Raw genomic sequence first — 7,754 nt, forward strand, 5'->3', positions numbered from 1 at the left:
GCAGCTGCCCCTCATCGCCCACGTGCTGATCTAATGATCAGCCACACCTCGATTTTCCTGACACACCTCCCAACTCCCTGGGACTGGAATGTCCCAGGTGGTGCTGCCCTGCCTCATCCCTCTCTCCTTCCCTCCTGAGCCTCTCCCCTGTCTTCTCTCCTGGGCGGTGGGCTGGGGGACAGGTGCCCCTCACACAGTACCTGGCACTTGGTAGGACTTGGTTGTCACCTAGCAATGATGGCACTCCCTGATCGTTCTGCGGTCTCCCTTTAAGTTGCTGAGCTGAAGGCTGAGCTCAGTGCCTTGCATGCCTCAGCCCCCACCTGGTCGGCCTGGGGAAGGAGGCTGAGCAGTGGGAGATTCCACAGGGCTGGTGCAGCAGTGGGTTCCCAGTCTCGGGGGCATATTAGAATCATCCCGAGGGATTCCCATTCCCAGCGCACCTCTCCTAGTCCAACCCTGGTCTGGGGAAAAGATCCGATTTTAAAAGCCCTCTGGGGAGCCAGGGAGTAGAGTGCAGCTAGGTGCTGACTGTGACATGACCTGTGGCCGAGGGGTCCCCACGGGCAGGGCTGCTGGCATCTCAGCAATCCCCTGCCATTCAGAGTGGAATTGGGGCTGGCGGGTGGCAGTGGAGGTGCTGGCTGTTGACAGCAATGTCACCTGCACACACAGGTGCATTTGCAGACCCAGACAGGCGCAGGGAGGGAATCCCTGCCTCTCTCCTCCATTTAAGGCAATTATACAGCTTACATTTGTTTATGGTGCCTCCCAGGTGCTCAGTGCAGAAATGAGTTTCTGTCTCAGTTTGGAGACCCTGGGGCATGCATGGCTGGAGTGGCTGGAGCACCACGAAGCCGCAGGGCCTCTTGTCCAGCTGCCTGCTGCAGATTTCAGTGCCAGCTGAGAAGTGGTGGCTTTTTGTCTTAGAATGAAATGCTGGGGGCCCTGGTGGTCCTCCAGGCAGGCTGATGTGCACGCGACTCTCAGGAGCAGGTGGCTGTAGCGGGACAGCATGTCCCAACAGGGAAGGCTGGGGCAGACTCCAGTTCCTTTTCTTTGCTCCACAGGAGATAGAATAGGCGTCCCTGGTGAGTTCTGTTTCCAGTTTCTTGGGTTTTTCACCATTCTGCAGGTGCTGGCTCAGAGATGGATGGCAGAGAGCTAGGATCAGTGTGTGGAGCAGGGGTGCCCCTCACTCAGCACCCTGCCTGCATGGGGTGCCCACGTGAGGTAGAAGCCAGTGCTCCCCTAATGCACTCCTCAGTTACTTGGCCTCACCCATAAATAATGCCAGTGCCTGCCAGGCCCTCCCACACGGGCCAGGAGGCAGTGGTCCTGATTCTCATAGGGGTGCCAAGTTGCACCTGTACCTCCACTCTGGCCATGTCCTCGGTGCACCCCTCGCTCCCCTCTCCCCTTGCCACCGCCGTGCCTCCACTGCCTGCTCTTGAGTGCTCAGCTCTGGGCCTGCCTCCTCCAGGCAGGACCCAGGTTTCCCTAGTCAGCACAAATTGCTCTGCTACGGTCTGCCTGGACCGCACATTTCCATCTTTGCCCCTCAGATGTGGGTGGCCACACAGTTCCTTCCTCAGGCTGGGCCTCACAGAAGGACTCGGACTCTAAGCATCCCTCCTTTGCTCTGCAAGGGAGATCCGCCCTCAGCCTGGCAGATCCCAGGACGGTCAGAGGGAGCAGGGGGCCCCTTGGGGCACCAAGGTGGGGAAGCAGCTTTCTGTGTCCCCAGCGCCTTCAGTATTCTGAGGCTTCAGTTTAGCCAAAGCCACTCAGTACCTGCTTGCTCTCCCCTCATGATGAAGAGCTTACCACCCCTCTGGTGGCCTGAGCCATCGTGACATTTGCTCACTCTCCTTTGGGACGCAGATGAGGGGACTCTGCTTTACAAGGACTTGTTGTTTGGGACTGCCATGGTCCAGGGAGCAGGCCTCCAGCCCCCCAGAGGGCAGCCCTGCCCTGGCTCTGCGAGGTCAGCTCAGGAGGCCACTTAGCACCCTGGGCCCTGTTGGGGAGGGCTGGTGGCTCCATCTCACAGGTGTGTCAGGGGTGTGTATGGCCAGGAATGTGCAGTGCCCGGACCTGCCAGGCCTGCGGCTCTGGGGATGGAGTGCCAGCGGAGGACCAGCAGCTTCTGAGCAGGGTGGGGGCCTGGGCTGGGGGTGAGGCTGGCAGCTGTACCTGGGAGCCCAGGCAGCTGTGGCTGCTGCTGCTTTGCCTCCCTGAGTCTCATTTGTAAACGGAGGGTTTGATTGCTTATCTTACCGAGAGGAATGGTGACCAGTGTGCGAGGCACACAGCTACTAAATAAGCACGTATGGGGCCTGTTGGAAGGCCGCGTCTTGCTGGGGGTCTCTGCCCTAGTCCTAAGAGCTGTGACTATAGTCCGTTCTCTCTGGCTATGCCCTGTCTGAGACCCCGTGCATCCCCCCCATGCTTCTGGCCTGGGGATGACAGCTCCTAGGAGGAGGTGAACCGGAGTTCTGTAGCAGGAGTGGGGCCACGGGTGCAGATGGAGGCGGCTCCATGGTGGTTTCAGGCCCCAGGCCTGTCCTCCATTTCTGTGGCTGCTTTGCAGGTGGGGTAGGTCCATGTGCAAGAAGGCCCCAGCATTCCTTCTTAAGGCTTTTCTTTGCACGCCAATTTGATGCCAGGTGTGTGTGGGAACTGCCTGCCCCTGCCTCTGCCCAGGGAAGTCTTGGGGGGCAGGGGAAAGGGTGAGTGAGCTCACCTGGTGGGCAGGAGTGAGGGAAGGGACCCAGGAGGCACACGCATGCTTCCTTTCATTAGGCCCTTCAGCCTCTCAGAGCCACCAGCCCAAGGCCAGCATCGCCCGCTCTTAATGAAGTGGAAGGAAAAGGGAATTTAATCAACCTAAAAGCTTACTGGAAATAAATGCCAGCCATCTCGGGCCGAGCCCCCGGAGCCACTGGGCCTCATTCCCCGTGGCGGAGGCTAGAGGCTTGGTGCGGTGTGGCTGCATCTCCCGCTAATGATGTGTCACAAAGCCCAGCTGTCCTCAGACCTTGCAGCATGTGACCAGGGCAGAGAAGCTTTGACCAGGGTCTTGTTCAGTAGGAGGGGCTGGCAGGGAAGGGGAGGGGCAGGAGCTGGACAGAGTTCCTTCTGCCCATCACTCTTTGCCACAGTGGCCTCCACTGTCTCCTACTGAAGCCCACAGTGTCAAGCCACCAGCTTCCCGGGCACCCTGCGTCTGTCCCACCTGAAGCCTGCCTGGGAGCTTTTCGCCACCACCCCGCAGGTGGGCAGTGCTGTGGTGTCAGTGCCACCAGGGAGCCCACAGGTGGGCGGGCAGGCTGACATCACTGCCCCTTCCATTGGCTCCTTCCCTTCTCCACTCCCCTGCCTGGGCTTCCTGAGGTCATCTTCCAGATAACCCTGGAGACACGGCTCCTTGTCTCCGCATCTGCTTTGGAGGCACCCCGTGGTGGGTCAGGGTCTGGTCTCCGGTGGGGGCAGCCATGTCCGGCATAGACCAGCTCAGTGGAGCTGCTGCTGGCTGTGGGAGCATCTGGCCTCCAGGGGCCAGGCCCCTTCAGGGAGGGATGCGGGCTTTTCCTGTGAGCCTACTCTGCAGACCTGAGTGAGGCCAGGAAGCATGGGTCAGAGGGACCGACCTAGCTCTAGCCCCTCCTTCCTTGGTTGCTCAGGGCATAGCAACTGCTGGGGTGGAGGCTGGGGTGGGATCAGCTCTCCAGGGAGGGACCCAGGCCAGGGGACGACGGAACCCAGCCATAGCTTCTGAGAAGGCAGGGAAGTGGTGGTCAGAGGCAGGACTCAACATAGGGCTTCCTAGAGGGAGGCACTGAGCATGGCCTTTGGGAGGAGCTTGACTCTACCTGCCCTGGACCAGCGGCCATGGACGCCCCGGGAGCATGCAATCCCTGGGGGATGCAAAGGAGAACCAGTCTGACATCTGGCTTCTGGAAGTGAGACAGGGAAGCTGCTGGATGGTGAACCTCTAGCACTGGCCTGGTGTGGCCTGGCAGGGTCAGGTCGTATATAGGGTGATGGGGGCCACCTCGGCCAGCTCAGCCCCAGACGTGCTCTTGGTACACCACCCTCATTTTGCCGACACACAGGTACACCAGGAAATGACGTGCCCCTTTTCCGTGGTTTCAGGCCTCATTACCAAAATCCTAGGGATTAATTTAATTACACGCTGATCTAAGAGAGGCTGGGAGCACCCAATGAGATCATAGCTTTGAGCCTGCTGGGGTGGGTGGCCTCCCAGGAAGCCGGCTCTCCTGGGATCTTCTGCTCCTTGGTCCCTACCCAGGAGGATCCTCTAGCTTTTATTACTTCCGCTCCTGACCCAAGGTGGGCCAGAAGACCTGGTTCCTCACAGTGTGGAGACGCTGGGTTGGGGAGCTGGGGGACCTAAAACCTCAGTGACTTCAGTGGGGGTGGGATGGGCTAGGAATTGGGAAGGTGGAATAATTAACCCATTCTTCTAGCTTATTAAAAAAGAGGTGTTCCCAACCCTAGAAGTAGAGTGTTTGAAAACTGACAAGAAAAGGTGTTAATAAATGACACAGACCGTGCATTCTCTCATCTATTGTCAGTATTCCTTCCTTTTCTCTCTTGTGATGATACTGAGGGTTGAACTCATGTCTCTCTGACAGGCTGGCTAAGTGCTTTACCATTTGAGCCACGCCCCCAACCCCATTGTCAATATTTCTATGTACTTCCTTCCTAAATTTATTTCAGTGCATAGATATTTTTAAAATGTTGCAGCCACCATCCATATAATTTTGTGTCCAGTTCTTCCCACTGGCATTTTAAGTGTCTTTCCGTATTGTTTGGAAGGGAAGCTTTCTAAACATCATTTGAATGATGACAGGGTGGAACTCGGAGCTATTGTGGGACAAACAGTTATTTCCAGTTTTGGCCGTTTCGACTGTCTTCACAATTAGAATTAATTCTTTAGGATAGATTACATCGCAACTACTGGACGGTCTGCTGTTTTTTAGACTGCTACATTGTTCTTTTGAAACCACAAAGGCGGAGCCCAGCAAACGCTGGTGGTCTGCTGTGCAGTTGCTTTGAGCAGCTACAGGGACAGAGGCTGGGCTGGGCCTTCATCTGGATCCCTAGAGGTGGCCTGATTGGTGTTCACGTGTGGCCTGCCGGGTCTTGCCTGTGACTCCCCAGACTCCGTGTCATCTGGGTGGTTCTGTGGCACTTCAGCTTAATACCTTGTCTTGAGCCCTTGGTCACAGCAAGTGGCTAGATCTTCCTTCTGGTTGGTGCTCTGCCCAGAAAGCACTGTCCCGCAGTGCGGTGCTGTGGCAGCAGGGAGGGGCTACGCGGCTGCGCCTGGAGACTCTGCCGCAGCTGAGGGTCCAGGAGAGCTGGCACGGGGCTGCGCCTCCCCTCCGAGACCTGCCAGCTCCTCTCTGCCTGGCTCAGCCCCTGAGTGGGGGTGCTTCGTGCCTTGTGGCCTTAGCTGGAGAAGGTGGACCGTGGCTGCCTGGCCTTCCCAGGCTTCAGTGAGTGCCACTCATCCCCAGTGCCCCGCCTCTGTCCTCCAGTCTACCCACAGGGTAGGAAGATTGTCATCTTGCTTCCCTCTGTCACAGAGACGCCCAGTGCACCCCAGTGCCAGGCCTTTTCATCACGCCTGTGCGTGCAGTAAGTGTGGGAACTCATTGGCATTGACTGGCCAGTCAGGAAACTGAGGCCACTCCAGGGCTGTCCGGGCCCCTGCCCGGCCCCCACCCCCTCCTCAGGACAGGGCCTGAGCGATGAGGCCAGCGTAGCTCCCCCTTCCTCTGGTCAGCTCCTGAACGTTCTGTCACTTCCGTGAAATGTGCCAGGTCCGTCCCTCTGTGTCTGGGAACCTTGCCTTGTTAGCTCTCATCCACTGGAGCTGTGTGTGCCTGCGTGGTGAGGCTGGGGCCCATGCCGAGCTCCCCCACTTGAGCCGTCCTGGGCTGGGTACTGTCATTGCGGAGGGTGTGGTAGGCCAGGTCTTGTCAGGGAGCCGCCCTCCCCTCTTCTCTCTAGAACCTCCACATTCCTGAGCAGTGACTGTTGGGAATGGAGCGAGGAGGAGGGCTCTTCAAGTGGGCCGGGCTCTGTGCATCTGTGGGGCTGGGCCGAGTGGGCAGGGGCTCCTCAGGGTCTTGCAGGTGAGCTCTAGGAGCAGAGTACTCCCAAGCAGGCAGGCTGAGGCACCTGTGTGCGCCTGCATTCCTGGGTAAGTATTTGTGGGTACTGTGGGGTCCCCGCCTGCCTCTCCTTTAGCCTGCAGAGTCCCTGCTGTGCACAAGGATGCGTGGGGCTGGGCTCCTCGCGTTGCGTTGGCCTCATGGCAGACAGGCGCTTCTCTGTTCTCATCGGTAATAGGGCATCCTTGGCATGTCTGCAGCAGCACCCAAGCCCACTCTGCCCACGCAGGGCTTGCAGAAGCTCTTAGAATCTGTCCCTCATCCTTAAGTCTTCTGAGGCTTTGGCCAAGGGATCTGATATCCAGTCCTTCTGAGGTCAAGGGCTGGGCCATGAACCCAAGAAGATCTTGCTTCACATCAGAAAAACAGGCAAAATGGGCTGGGAATGTGGCTTAGTGGTAGAGTGCTTGCCTAGCATATCTGAAGTCCTGGGTTCGATTCCTCCATACCCAGATACACAGAGCCGGAAGTGGTGCTGTGGCTCAAGTGGTAGAGTGCTAGCATTGAGCAAAAGAAGCTCAGGGACAGTGCCCAGGCCCTGAGTTCAAGTCGCAGGACTGGCCAAAATAAAAGTAGAGCCCTCCTCTGGTGGGTTGGATATAGCAGCAGGAGGTAACCAGCCATGAGGTGGACAGTCCTGGCCAGCGCCTGGCCCCTCTACCCCTCTGGAAAGCAAATCCATGATCTGTCCTAAGCCTGTGGCTGTGTGCCACCCAGGGAGGTGTCCCATGTCATCCGCACTAAGAGGTGCTAGGGACAGAGATCCTGCAGTTCCCCTGCCTGAGTCCTGCCCCCTGCTCTGCATGGAGGCAGGTTCCATCCTCTCCGGTGGCTCTGCTTCTCTGCTGTCTTAGGAGTGGCAAGGGTGGTGGTGGTGGTAGAGTGACATTTTGCCTGCTTTTCTGTTGTGATTTTTAAAAAAAGTGAGGTCAAAGTGGTTTGGATGGGTAGGTTTCCCCTCCTTGGAAGTGTTTGGGTAAGGCTGTTTGGCCTTCCCTATCCTCATTCAGAACCTGGGCCCTGTGATTGGGGAGTTCCCCTCGAGAATCTCGCTGGGGCACGTGGCCCAGCTCTGGGCTCCTGCTTTCTCTAAGCAGTAAGAGTGGCATAGGACAGGCAGCCATCACTAGGAGTCCTTCCCGCCCGCCTGGTGTGGATTGTGTAAGAAGTTCCTGTGTGAGAAGCTTGCCTGGTGGAGTAGAGATCCCAGGTGCTGACTTGGTGTGTGAGTCTGACTTTGGTTTCTGTAACAAAGTACCTGACTAAACCAACATCAAGGAACAAAGGTTTATTTTGGCTTGTGGTTTGGAGGTGTCAGTTCTCAGGTCAGCTGGATTGATTGCCTTAGGCATGAGGTGAGGCAGAATAGCATGGCTTTGGGAGTGTGTGGTGGAGCAGGCTGCTCACATGGCTGCAGCCAGGAAGCTGGGAGAGGGGGAGGGAAAAGAGGGGAGCTAAGTTAGTGGGCTTCAATTTTCCCTCCCTCCCTCCCTCCCTCCCTCCCTCCCTTCTTTCCTTCCTCCCTTCTTTCCCTCCCTCCCTCCC

Source organism: Dipodomys ordii, unplaced genomic scaffold (assembly GCF_000151885.1).
Source record: "Dipodomys ordii isolate 6190 unplaced genomic scaffold, Dord_2.0 Scaffold2, whole genome shotgun sequence".
Lineage (NCBI taxonomy): Eukaryota > Metazoa > Chordata > Mammalia > Rodentia > Heteromyidae > Dipodomys > Dipodomys ordii.